Below are 15,171 nucleotides of genomic sequence, written 5' to 3' on the forward strand. Positions count from 1 at the left end.
TTCAACTCTGTATTCACTGCATATAAATTTTCCTAATTTTCAATGAATTTGTCTTTTTCTTCATTTGTTATGACTCAGTAATATCTCATTACATACATCTGCCATTTTCAGCCATTCATCAATTGATTGATATACATTTTGGTTCCAGATTTTTCCTACAAAAGGGAATTGCTACAAATATTTTTATGCATGAGTCATTTTTTTTCCTTTGATCTCTTTGGTGTATAAGTCTAGCCATTTTATCTCTGTGTGAGAGGATCTGAATACTTTAATGACTGTATGTATGTATATATGTATGTACGCATGTATGTATGTATGTATGTATGTATGTATGTATGTGCATGCATAGTTCCAAATTGCTTTCCAGAATGGTTGGACCAATTCACAGCTCCAAAACCATTACATCAATGTGTACATCCTCCCTTATATTCTCCAATAGGTGCCATTTTCTTTTTTTTCTCCTCATCTTTAACAATGACAAGGAAATAGAACCTCAGAGTTGTTCCAATTTGTATTTCTATCATTAATGAATTAGAGCACCTTTATATCATTTTTGATAACTTTTCTTCATTTGACAACTTCATGGTTCATATCCTTTGACTATCAAGAAATAGCTCTTATTCCCATATACTTGTATGATTTCATGTATTTTGGAGATCTGATTCAATTTTAAGCAGATTTATTGTATTTTTTTATTTTATTGTGACCAGTAAAGAATATGTTTAGTATTTCTATTTTTCTGCTTTTTGTGATGTGTTTAAGCCTTAAATTGTGGTCATTTTTTGATAAGGTATTCCAAACATCTTAGTAATGTGCATACTACATTTGGTTACCATTCAGCAATCATAATACATGGGAATAGAATGTACATGGGAAGAACATACTCAAATGAAGTATAATAATTGTAGTAAGGAACACACACGGGATGCATTGTGGCACAAGGTTAACTCACCACTCCTGGTGTTCTATGAATTGGAGGTACTTTCTTAAGTCTATAGCTTACATTCTTATTTTGTTCAAGGAGTCACACTCCTCAGAGCTGCTTCCCTCATCAAGTGTCATTGTTTTGTGTCACTTGTTCTCAGTGCATCACTGCTCTTGGAAACTTCCTCTCTCATCTCCAAGAGCAGTTATATCTCTGTATATCTCCTGGCTCCATCTCTGTTATTCTAAACTTCAGCTTCTGAACTTGAAGTCCAACAATCCATCAATGTTAGAGCGGACCATTACTGAAATTTTTTTTCAGCTCTATAAATTGCTCACAGGTATGGTTAGTTTGTATGGTTAGCTAAGAAGCTGTCTCTCCCTGACCTAAAAAAAAGTAATAATGACCCCTTAACTCATAAAGAAATCACAGGGTATGAACCATCCTATTTACTTATAACTGCACCATTGCCTCATACTGACAACATTATACTAATTGAAGTTGAGGTATGAATCCTTCCCTCTTATAGTTAATATTAGTAACCTATAGTTGAAACAATCTATTCTACTTCTTTGACAAGCCTCTCTTCACCAAATCCAAACCTTAATCTCTAGTGCTTTCAGTTTCTTCCTCTTTTTAAGCATTAAGTTATAATTAATCCCTTGAAAGTGTTCTGTTTGACTTGTGACTACTCCTTCTACTTTTATCTCACATCCCAATCTCCTTTTTCCTATGATCCTGTTTGTTTTGCTCTACAGTTCAATGCATTTCTCTAACAAACTTTTCAGTGTGTGTGTGTGTGTGTGTGTGTGTGTGTGTGTGTGTGTGTGTGTGTGTGTGTGTGTGTGTGTGTGTGTACACTTCTTCTCTGGCATCCCATTTAAACAAAATTGTAAACTTCAACTTTCTTACCTCCTTTTTTTTCCTTTCTTCTCTGGTATATCCCTTTTCCTTTCTTTTCCTTTTTTCCCCCTTTAAACCAGCAAAACACAATAAAACATCACCTGGGTCTCACATTTATCTTATTTAAGTCCTTCTATAATCCTCAAAGACAGTAGAATTCTTAATGCATTTCTTCTCCCTCATTAAAATGCAAGCACTTCATTATCATTTAGCTTTTTTCAATTTGTATATATATATATATATATATATATATATATATATGTATATATATATATATATATATATATACATATATACACACATATACATATACAATTCTAGGTTTCTCTTGACTCCTGTACTGACATTTCAAAGCTTCTACTGACCTCTGGTCTTTTCACAAATAATGCTTAAAAGTCCACCTCCTCCTTCCTCCCCACCTTTAAAGGATTATATTCTGCTTTGCTATATTAGTTATTATTAACTAATAATATTAGTTATGCTTAATTTTAATCCTTTGTTTTGTGCCTTTTGGACATAGATTTTCTCTCTTTTTTAGTAGCTGCTGATACTTCTATTATCTTGATTGTAATTTCTTACCACTTGGAGTCTTTCCTTCTAACTAGCATTTTTTTTTCTTTTACTTAGAAGTTTGGCATTTTGGCTTGAAAATTGTATGAAGTTTTCAATTCAGATTTTCTTTCACGAGGTAATCTGTAGATTCTATTTTTACTTGCTCTTTGTTTTTAATCTGTGATTTTCTTTTTGATTATTTGAAATATATCATCCAAGTTTTATTTTGTTTTATTTGTTTGGTCATGGTTTTCAGAGAGTCTATTTATTCTTAAATTCTCTTTCCTCTATTTCCTTTCCAGGTCAGTTCTTTTTTATAATAGTCATCCGACATTTTCTTTTGTTTTTTAATCTTTTGACTTTATTCAAATATTTCTTATTGTTTCACAGAGTTCTGTTTCCTCTATTCTATTTTTTTTTCAAACAGCCCACTTCATGGATCAGGTTTTCCATTTTCTGCCTATTCTTCTTTTCATTTTTTTTCTCTTCTAGCCTCTAATTTAACTTATTTTTAATCTGTTGCTTTACTTCTTACCATTACTTGTGTGGTCTTTTTAGCCAAATTATTTTTTCCCCATCTTAGGTTCTTACCCTTATTGTTTCTTTGTTTAACATTTTCTTCTGTTTACTCACATTTTTGGATTCAGTTTTTAGATTGATATTTTATGCTCAGACTAGTCTCTCTAGCACTCTTAGATGGGTAAAATAGCTTTTATTTGGTGTTTTCCACCCATTGGAGTTTGGGTGCTTATGCTACTGCTGATATAGGTGGGATGGTAGTTATCAGGCCATCTTCTTAGACTCAGTCCCTGACTTGCATATCAGACTTCTTGTGGTCTACTTTGGGTTATGACCTTGGCCTTTCTGTCTTCTTGAATGGTCCATAGGTGAAAGTTGGTTCAGGTCCCTGCTATGACCCCGACATACCTTAGTTTGATTTTAAATTATTTTCAGGCTTCTTTATATAGCCCCTACCTACACACTGCGGGTAGCCTCATCATTTGCTATGATCCCAGTGCTTCTAATCTAGTAGACCACTGCCATTAAGAGGCTTTGGTTTCATTATTACTTGAACTCACTCTGTTGTCTCAGGTCCTATTAGTATTGCTTATGTGGGATTCCCTGGAGTGGTTTCTCTCCTTGCTGCCAGTGTTCAGCCTCTTACTAAGATTGATCTGGCTTCGCTAACATGATCCCTTTCTTTGCCACTGTTAGCCTCAGAATCTACTTGATCTCATGGTGTCTTACCTTTTATAAGCCTTCTATCAATTTCTTTTAGTTTCTAGATGATTAAACACACAGTCTTGGAATGGACAAAAGAGATACTTCCAATTAGTTTTAGTGTTCTTAATCATTGTTTTCTTCTGGGAATTTTTTCATATATTTGCCAGGGCTTCTTTTGGAGCTTCTTTATGACATTTCAAGTTGCCATTTTAGACAAAAGTCTTCCCATGTTTTTTTTTTGAGGAATGAAGTATAGTTCTACACAGTCACCATCTGATCCTGAGTTGAATGCCTAAATGTTGTCGGCTAAACTTTGTACATTTCTACGGAGACATTGGAACCATGAGTTCTATCATTGACTTCTTTCTTTGATTTTGTTTTCTATGGACTTTAAGTATCTTGACTACTATATTTCTTCCTTGTCCATGGTTACTCTCTGTGATATCTAACTTGGGGGAATAAATAGAAATTCTTCTCTCTCCCTTATTCCCTTTGATCTAAAGCTTAATTGATTAAATTTGTGGTATAACTCTTAATTTCCATAATTCTGTGATACCCCAGGTTAATTTTTTTTCTAGAGGTCTGCAAAACTTGTAGGTTATAAGCTCCAACCAAGACATTCACCTTTACTCTTATTGGGCCGAGGACAAAATTACCTCAAAGCAAAATTATTTGCAGAAATGAGATAGTAAGATCTATGATGACCTGCCTTTTATTATGGTGTCTCTCACTCTACTGGGCTCCCTAAATGTGTTCCCTTACATGGTCAAACTGGATTCTACAGTTAGATTCTATGGACTTGATCTCTGCTAGACATGTATCACCTTCTGGCCCACTTGGCTCTGCTACAAGATACTGTTGTTTATAGGGATAGTAAGGGGATAGAAAAATCACCTCCTCCACTTTTACACTCTGGAAGAGGCACAAGAGCAAAGGTGAAGAATTAGTCCCTTTTATGAGCCGAATTCTCCTTCTACCACCCTTGAGCCTCCCACCCAATTGTCTCTTTTCATCAGTCAGAGGTAAATCTCTTTCCAGAATTTGTTCATACGTTTTTAAGGTCACCATGAACATGGATGATTATGTAGCTCACCTGATGACTAGTAATCCTATAATTCTATTATGTTGACTGAAGAACTTCACACCTCCTAAAGGAGTAAGTTTTTAAAAATACTTTTTAAGTTCTTTTCAAAAATATTTCCTTTTTTCTGTTCAAAGCCTCAAAGGGGCAGAGAAGGTGCCCTCCTTTCCAATTTTGTACCCTTTGTCATCCACTCAGATTTCGTACCTTTTAAAATCTATAAATTCAAGAGCCTAAAAGAGAAAATGTTAATACTTCATTGTCTCTCTTTAACGGAAAAGAATCTTGATTTTAAGAATCATACGACTTGAATTCCAACTCTGAATCTACCATTTAACAATTGTGTGACCTTTTTCAAGTTATTTAACATATTTTGGCCTCAATTTTATCATTTGTTTAAAAAAGGCTAGACTAAATGGTCTTTCAGGTCCCTTCTACCTTTTGACCTGACCTCAATGTTGGAGCCTCTTGATCATCATCCCCTCTCATTACAAGTATAATTACATTTTTTTAAAAAGCTTAAGTAAAGGAATTTGTTCTATCATGTTTATAGACTTTTTTAAAAAATATTGAATTGAAAGACAAAAGAAAGAAAAAAGAGGACCTAGCAAGGGACAAAGATGACTTAAATAGCTGGTTTTAAAGGAAATTAATGAATCTAGAAAGAGAAAGGAGAACGAGAGATGAAATCTTACTACATGGAGAAAATCCTATGACCCCTCATAAGTGGATGAATCTTTTGCGGGAGGGATAACACAATGAGAATTTGGATGAACAGGGGAAATGGAAATAAAAAAAAAATAGGAGGAGAGATGGACAGGCACCTCCACTAGGTGAATAGGTAAACAACGAGGGGCTAATTTCAAATGGAGTGGAGGGGAAGCTGTAATGAGGAGGTCTGGGAAACAGGGAGATTTGAAGGGAAGGTCCTATCCTGGAAAGAAAGAATAAAGAGCGACACAACAATAATACCCATCAGTCATTATAAGCCTAGAATATGAACAATTTTATTTTGATTTTTTTCCCTTTGGGACAAATTTGCAAACTTGGCCAGCATCTTGTTTACTATTATCTGGCCAACTGCTGATTTGTGTATTACTTTATGGTGTCTTGGGTCTCTATTCTGAATCTGTTAATTTGTAAAGGGCTCAAACTCTCTCAGTCTGTCTGTCTCTTTCTCTCTCTCCATTTTTCTGTCTCTTTCTCTGTGTCCCTTTGACTCCATCTCTGTGTCTCTCTCTTAGAGGCAGGAAGGTAGCACAGTAGACAGAGAGATGGAACTTGAGTCAAGAAGATGATCTCAAATCTGGCTTAAGACACTTACTAGCTGGGTGACCCTGAGCAACTCATTTCAGTCTCTCTGCTTCAGTTTCTTCAATAATATGGGGATAATAATTTTACTTAGCTTAGAGAACTGTTGTGAAAATCAAATTAATTAATATTGTAAAGTACTTAGAACAATCCATAGTAGATGTTTGCGTGATAACTGTTTGTCCTCTTCCGCTTCCCTTTTTCAACTTGAGCATAAAATTCCACAGATCCCAAGGATTATTTAGAACCAAACTGTAAAATTCTGGGGAGGACTGGATGCCTAGACTGTCCTGTATCCTTCTTCATCTTTTGGAATCAAAAACAATATGGAAACGTTGGGTAGTGCCAAAGTGGTCAGTATTTTAGTAAGCCAAGAATTATATCTCCTTAGTTACATAAATTGAATAAGAAGCTCCATATACTTGAAATTCAAGACTGCATTGGATAGATTCATTAGATGATGTTTCACACACACACCTTTCTCATTTTGTTTTATGATCAGATTCATGGAGGAATAAGCTATTTGAAATAGTTCTGAATAAACCATTTCAAATAGTTCTGGGATAAGTTTGTTTAGAAAACATACAGCCAGGTTTCCAGGAGAAACCATTTTTTTTCCCTCAAATTAATGACAGTACCATTGATTTTTTCATTATTTGGGGTTCATTAAACTAATTTCTATATGACATTCCCATATGTACATATATGCATATATGTATGTATATATATATATGTACATGCACATGCATATATACACATATATGCATATATGTACACACATATAAAAGCTTGTGTGAGGCAAGAAGTAAGGAGAATACTTAAATATTTATATACACATATATATAAATACATATGTATGTATATTTGTGTACATATATATATATATGTGTGTATAAAATAAATTCTCTTTATCTTGTTTCCATCCTTGTTGAAAACTTTTATAATTATGTACTTACCTTTGTGGGAATGGTAGAGGAATGCTTATGTATTCTCAATACTTTCTACGGATAAGGAGATATAAACCATTTTGGGTCATCACAAAAGAATCTGATAACTGGATTGATAACACGATTGTCCCAGACCACATACTATAAAATTATAGAAATAAAAACTGTGTTTATTCTAGATTGTCCTGAAAACATGTAGAAGCATTGCTACAAGTGAAGAGCTCTATTGGAGCACAGGGTATCCAAGGAAATCAGTAGCCATAAATGATCTCACCTGATCTGTGGTTTATCTAAAAGGCAAATTGGAACTAAGGTCTTTATACCATTTGCAAAATCATTCATTTGGATATTGTTTACATTTTGGTGGTCAACTATAATCATTTGTTTAAGAGCTTGTTGCTAACTTAGGGAAACTGGACATTTTTTTTTTTTATTTCTCACTGCTAACAGTGTTTTGTTTTGTGTGTGTGCATGTGTGTGCGTGCGTGTGTGTGTGTGTGTGTGTGTGTGTGTGTGTGTGTGTGTGTGGTCCTGGCAATAATCAAGAGACTGGATCTTTTTTAAACCAATAAATCAATAATCTCTAGAGAAGGTTTCAAATTCAGCCCCTAATTAGTGAATGTATCGTTTGTTCTTTGAAGTTTACTTAGGTCCTTTTTGACTATCAAGAGCTTGAAAATAAGCCTCATCTAGGAGCCATTTGCTCAACACTGTTGCTAGTAACTAACTTCTCAACTGAAGAGTCAAATATCTACAGAACTACATTAATTTGTGTTTCGCAGAATTGAATCATTTTATGTTCCATCACATTCTTCTACAATCCCTTTCTAAAATCACCTTAAATAAACCAAGAAGAATGTTCATAATAAAGAAGAAGCTTTATACTCCACACATTTTTCCTTTGTGCGCTTTTAGAATAGTGGTTGAGTGTGAAGAGTGCTGTATTGATGATTAAAGAACTTGCATTTGAATTCTGCCTCTTTTCATTTGTGTCCTTGTGACATTGGAGTCAGACACTTCCCTTCTCTGGGCCACCATTTCTTCATCATTGAAATTAAGGTGTTAGAGGACATGATTTCTAAGATCCTTTCTTGCTCTAAATCTATGATCTTTTCTTCCTTATATGTTAAGTTATTCTGTCCCCTTAGTCACTTATTGGCAGAATTGTGCTTGGGCAGTCAGAAATGTGTTGGGCAAGTCACTTAAACCCTTTTACTACAATTTCCTCATCTGTAAAATGAGGCAGAGATGGAAATGGCAAAGCATTCCTGTATCTATACCAAGAAAACCTTAAATGGAGTAATACAGAGTAAAACACAACCAAAAAAACAACTGAATAACAAAAAAGGGGCATTATAGAGGCTAGACTAGATGAGCTCTGAGGACCCCTCCAACACTAAGAATCTGTTTTTCTGGTTATTACAATCTTCCTTTGAAGATTATTCCCTCACAGACCAATGCCAATACCTAGATGCAAAGACTGATGCAATAAACAAATTAGGGGAGCAAGGAATAGTTTATTTTTCAGATTTATGGAAACGGAGGAATTTGTGACCAAACCAGAGATGAGAACACTATGAAGTGCAAAATGGATAATCTTGATTACATTAAATTCAAAAGTTTTGCACAAAGTCAATGCAACCAAGATTAGGAGAAAACTGGGAAAGAATCTCTACAACTAGTATCTGTGATAATGGCCTCATTTCTCAAATATATAGAGAACTGAATCAAATGTACAAGAATACAAGTCATTTCCCAATTGATAAATGGTCAAAGGATATGAACAGGCAATTTTCAGAGGAAGAAATAAAAGCTCTCTGTAGCCATATGAAATAATGCTCTAAATGACTATTGATTATAGAGATGCAAATCAAAACAACTCTGTGGTACCACATCACACCTATCAGATTGGCTAACATGACAAAACAGGAACACTATACATATTAGAGAAGACGTAGGAGAGTTGGAACACTAATTCATTGTTGGTAGAGCTATGAGCTGATCCAACCATTCTGGAGAACAATTTGGAACTATACCCAAAGGGCTATAAAAAAGTGTATACCTTTTGACCCAGCAATCCTGCTTCTAGGGCTGTATCTCAAAGAGATCATAAAAATAGGAAAAGGACCCACATACATAAAAATATTTATAGCATCTCTTTATGTGGTGGCCAAAAACTGGAAACTGAGGGAATGCCCATCAATTGGGGAATGGCTGAACAAGTAGTGGTATATAAATGTAATGGAATATTATTGAGCTGTAAGAAATGACAAACAGGAGGACTTCAGAAAAACCTGGAGAGATTTATATGAACTGATACTGAGTGAAGTAAGCAGAACAAAGAGAGTATTATACACAGTAAGAGCCACAGTGTGCAAGGGCACAACTTAGCCCTTCATAGCAATGCAGGGCCTAAAACATTTCCAAAGGATTCATGATGCAAAATGCCACCCACATCTAAAGAAAGAACTACAGAGTTGGACCAAAGAATGAGGCAGACTATTTTCTCTTTTGTTATGTATTGTTTTGGTTTTGCTTCTCTCATGGTTTTTCCTGTTTGTTTTAATTCTTCTATGCAACATGACCAATGTGAAAATGTGTTTAGTAAGAATGTATGAGTAGAACCCATATAAGATTGGATGTCATCATCGGGATGGAATGGGAGAAAATTTAAAATGGAAGTGATTGTTGTAACCTGAAAACAAATTATTTTAAAAAAATGAAAATTATTCTCTTTACATTTTTTTTTCCTGTAGAGATATATGGTTTTGAGTTATGACAAATTCAGTGTTTTCCTAAATTCTGCCTTCCACTGGGGAACACAAATAGGTAAGTCAAATGTATAAAGATCAGTTGAATTGAGAGGCTACAGTGCAAGCAATTAGCATTGTGACCTCAATTTTCCTTTCTGTCCTTGATTCACCCTTGAGCTGCTTCTGGACCTCTTCCTTACACAGCAAGTCAATGTTAGAGCCAGAAGTATATCTCACATCTCAGACTCCTGATTTAGCACCAAATGAATCTAATTCCCTATGGTTCATGTGAATGGCACATGCTCTAGTGACCAGAGCAGAGGACTTGGAGTCAGGATGTCCTAGATCTGAACTTGGCCACACACTCACTAGTTATGCGATGCCAGCTGGGAAAGGCCCTGAAACTGGCTGTGCTTCAGTTTTTTCATCTGATGATGAGTAAAATAATAACCCCTTCCTCATAGGCAATGGCATGCTGGTAAATATTTAACAGACTCTCTGGTAGGAAAATGTATTCATGATACCCTTTTAAGTTTAATCTATATTAGTAACATTTTCACTTTCTTAAGTCTAGACAATCAACAAAACCCTCATTTGTAGTGTTTACTGATTCCTCTTATATAAATGTTCATGCTATAAACTTAATAATGAGTTTTCCTAAAGTGGCTTGAGGTAGCTTCAGTCCTTACTTACAGTCACAGGTATCATAGGATTATAGACTTTGAGTTGCAATGGGTTTTTGAGCTAAACTGGGGTTAAATTCCTGTCTTCTCATTTTGTTGTTTAGTCATTTCAGTCATGTCTGACTCTTTGGAGTTTTCTTGGCAATGGTACTGCAATGGTTTGCCCTTTCCTTCTCTAGCTCGTTTTACAGATGATGAAGCTGAGGCAAACAGGGTGAAGGGATTTGCCCAGGGTCACACAGTTACTCAGAGTCTGAGGCCAGATTTGAACTCATGAAGATGTCTTCCTGATTACAAGTCCAGTGCTCTATTCACTGTGCCACCTAGCTGCCTCTCTTTTACAAGTGAAGAAACTGAGACCCAAAGAGGTTAAATGAATTAGCCAAGGTCAAACAATGGTTACTGTTGAAGGTGGAATTCAAATCCAGGTCTTCTAAACTCCAAGCCCTATGCTCTATCTACTATACCATGAAAGAATTTAATGAAATAATATTTACAAATAATATTACAAATCATAAAGTGCTATACAAATACAAATTAGTATTATTATTATCTTTTGTGTTAAATTTCAACTTGAAATACTATCTTATTGCACTTTAAGTCATAAAATCCTTCTAGGTATTCATGCTAGGATTACATGGTTGTGCATTAAATTGTGCAAAACCAGACTAATGTCTTTGAGAACAGGTCATAACATACTACTAGCCTCATTTTTCCTTTTGGTAATATCACTAAACTAGTAAGTGAAGGGAATGTGGTGGATATAATACATTTATGTTTTAGGATGGTTCGTGGGAAAGTGACATACTGTTCTTACAGAGAAGTTCCCTGTAGTCACAGAAATCACAGGATCATTGACTTTAAGTTATAAGGGGCCTTAAGAATCATCGCTTCCTGCTCTCTCATTTTACAACTGGAGAAACATGGACTGGATGGTAATCCAAAGGATGGTCTCAGCATTGGCTAAGTGTCCGAACTCAGAGTGCTTGGTACTGGTTCACTATCCACATGACTGGAGGTCTCCAATTAAAAAAACAAAAAAACTGCAGGGACCTGAGCTTGACCCTGTGCTATTTAACATTATTATCAATGACTTAGACATGGGAAAAGATGGAACATTCAGATTAGCAAATGACACAGAGACACTGGATTGCTAACCCAGTGAATGAGAGAGTCAAGATTCAAAAAGATTTTAATAAGATAGAGTATAGACTGAGTCTAATACGATGAGATGCAATAGGGATAAATGTAAACTCTTTCACTTGAGTACAAAAAAACCCCCCAAAATTTCACAAGTATAAGTTGAGATATATTGATAAAAAGTGACTTTTCTGAAACTACCTGGAGGTTAAATGGACTACAAGTTTATTATGTCAGCAGTGTAATATGGTGACCAAAAAAACTACTCTTGGCCAGTATAGAGGGGGTCATAGCTTTCAGGAAGAGGGACTTAATTATCCCACTGTTCTCTACCCTTAGCATACCCCATTTGCACTATTATATTCAGGTCTGGCCACCATGATTTAAGAAGAATATAGAGAATATTAAGTGTCCTGGAAGAAGGAAGTATGATAAAGGCTTTAGTTAATGTGGCATCAAGGTGTTAATTTAACTAAGAGTAAAATTGTGGCCACAACTTTGTGAGATAGGATCATATCTCTTAAGTGAATCAGAGGGGAATGACTTGATTTGCTGAGCAAATAAATTAAACAGGCTCCTGCGGGATTTAAATAGCTAAGCCCTGGGGAGTTTAAAGCAGAGCAGGCCCAGAGTTTCCTGTGAAGGTGACCTCTATAGAGAGGAAATTTATTTATCCTATTACCTCTCTCCTTTCTTCCCTACTCCCTGACCCTATGTACTATGTGGCTTTGAAGCAGAACTATTTAACTGCTCTGAGGCAGTGTACCTAGCAAGGTACAAAGGAAGAGATAGCTACATAAAGGAAGTCACTTGAGGAAGAAAGCAGCTTTGACAAATGGAACCATTGACAATCAAAAAAAGCCAGATATAGAGAGGTATAAACCCTGCTGATCAACTTGAGAAGGTGATGGAGATGCTGCACTTAAGGGACATTGCACATGAATATTCTTTTAAAAAAAAAGTGACAAGTCTCTCAGGCTCTGCAAAAACAGGAGTTCGGAGCTGCCTTTGCCATATATGTATACTATATTTGTGCCTCATTACAACTGTTCTCTAAATCTGAGTCCTCTCTTTTCATGGATGATGCATGTTACTTATGGAAGAGTATGCGTAAGTTTATACAGTGAATACTTTATAGCTGCTTTATTTTTGCTATGACATCTTAATCAGTGTTTTTACTAAGAACTATTTATATCTAAAGGTTGATACTTAATTGAGAAGCACATTAATGAAGATTCATGGACTCTAATTTTAGAAGGATAGTTTCACAACATACATCCCTGAACACCAAGGCGGTAGCCACTCTTTGAGGAGTATTAAAAAAGTGGTTTTAGAGAAGTTTTCTCTAATTTAAAAAGATAGTATATCATATAGTAACACTTTAAAAATATATATATGTATATATAAAATAAAGCTCTCGAGGTGGAAAGATTTAAATGTATGCGTAGAAGTATTATAAGCAAACTCTTGACACTTCTGAAATCATATGGTATTAGATAATATTACCAAGACCCTCCCTGAAAAGAATCATCACTTTCCCTTCCTCATTTCCCAGTCTGCTTGTATAGAGCTTGTCTGACTCTGTATTTGCTTACTAAGAAGTCACTGTGGTCCATGATGCTAGGGTAAACAGTAGAAAGTCAAGGGAAATCATGTGAGTTAATATAGCAAGTCACTAGTACAAATAAACCTCAGCTGGAAGAAAAACAAAGCCACATGCCATTTCTAAATGAATTCTAACCTAGTCTCCCCCACAGCAAGAAGATATTCCTCAAGAAGATAATTTCCCTAGGGAGAAACTCCTCAAAGAACTCTCTGTCTATTCAAATGAGCATTAAATAGAAATTCTTATGTTTATCAAAATTGTCAGAGAACAGATTAATCATGCACCAATTAATTGAACAAGAGATAAGATGTCAAACAACGAAATGCTGCATATATAATGGTGATTCAAAGCCATCTTGGTTTTTGCAGCAAGATTTGTATCTTAGCTAATTGCAGCATTTGAGTTGCTTCTTTCAATATTTATCAGTTGAAAAATAAGGGAAATTGATATTTCATGGGGACTTGGGGCAAATTTGTCTGTTATACAGAACTGGACTCTATTATTGACAATATCCAGTGAAAAATTAGTTAGTTGATTGAGACAATGACCCAACACATTTATGTAAACTGTATTCATTAAAGCTCAAATCACTTTTTAAGTCTCTTATAGCAGCAAGAAACCAAAAAAAAAAAAATTGAAGCAAAGCACAATTATCCTGAACACATGTTCCCATCCCATTGGGGCCAGGGCCTTCAAGTTTAAATCTCTCAACATCTTAAACTGTCAATTAAAATTATTAATAAGGAGGTGGCTGGTTTCTAGAAAGTGTTTTTTAATGATATTTATGTCAAATAGAAAGGACATAGTATTTTAGAGGGTGAAATCAGTACTTCCATCTTACTTTCAAAAGCTATTAACTCTCATCTACTTGCTTATACTGGGCTTAATTTGCCATTCATGGGATTAAAGAATCAAAAATTTGGAGCTGAAGGGGATCTCAAATTTCATCTAGTTCAATCTCTCCATTTTATGGATAAGGAAACTAAACACCAGAGAGAATAAATAATTTGGCCAAGGTCATATAGGTGAGGCAGAAGTCAGGTTTGAATTCAGGTCCTTTGACTCTCTAGCTAGCGATCTATCATGCCTATTCTAAATGAACACACAGATAAATGAATTAATGAACAAATAAGCAAATAAGTAAATAAAAAATAAAGCAGACCTGAGACCAAGGAACCTATTCCATCTTCCTTCTGGGAGACAGATGAGTATCATCATATTTTATTAAATGTTTTGGAAATTTCAAAGGAGAAACGTGGAAACCAAAACACTCAGGATTTGAGCCATGTTCATTCAACTCAGTAAATAAATCAACTTGAATTTCATAAAGCTAATTTTTGCCATAGATGGTGAATGCAAGCCTGACTTTGATAGGGAGTTGTGTAAAATGAATCAGGTATGCCAAAAGAGCATCAATCATTACTAAACACAGAAAAGGGGGACTTGGCAAAACCAAAGACAAAGGGAAGGAAGAAGATGAAACCTGTTCATGAAATTTCCACATTAAAACCTCATTGTTCCTGAGACAACTTGAAAAGAAGCAGACAGTTTCATAATTTTAGCAAAAATATTTATGGGACCATGTACAGTTCAGTAAAACATTCTCTCACAAGTTCATTTAGAAAACTACATTCTCCACCTCAATAGATAAGACTGCTACAATATGCTATGTTCATGACAAGCTTTCCTTTCAGATGACTCTTGAATTTGGGCATTCAAAGTGAAGATTTTCCTGCTATGATTCTACAAAAGAGCCCTTGAGCAGCAGCTCTACTCATTCTTGCTTCTCTGCTATACATAAAGAAGGGAGTCTACAGTTTGGCTACCTATAGACAGGGTTCAACACAGATACTGAGTATTCTGTGATTATTCTAAGGGAGAACCAATGGGTGTACAGTGAAGAGTGTCACAAAAACAAACAAATAAGGCCTTTAAACTCATAATAAAAATGTATCCCTATGATTCCCCTCTCTGCCCAGAATATTCCTACTTGGAATAAGTTTCTGCTGGCTGGGACAGAAAAATGTCAGTGAATTATGACCCATA

At 35.2% G+C, this 15,171-nt stretch overlaps 1 long non-coding RNA gene across 1 annotated transcript in view; it reads left to right on the forward strand.

The window, feature by feature from the left end:
• LOC140528070 (uncharacterized) overlaps nt 1–15,171 on the forward strand; it is a 173,995-nt gene that overhangs the window by 63,398 nt on the left and 95,426 nt on the right. The window contains exon 2 of the long non-coding RNA XR_011975052.1: nt 9,700–9,772. This is a non-coding gene — a long non-coding RNA (uncharacterized lncRNA). The remainder of the gene's footprint in view (nt 1–9,699; nt 9,773–15,171) is intronic.

The sequence above is a fragment of the Notamacropus eugenii genome, chromosome 2, assembly GCF_028372415.1.
Source record: "Notamacropus eugenii isolate mMacEug1 chromosome 2, mMacEug1.pri_v2, whole genome shotgun sequence".
NCBI classification, from domain to species: Eukaryota; Metazoa; Chordata; class Mammalia; order Diprotodontia; family Macropodidae; genus Notamacropus; species Notamacropus eugenii.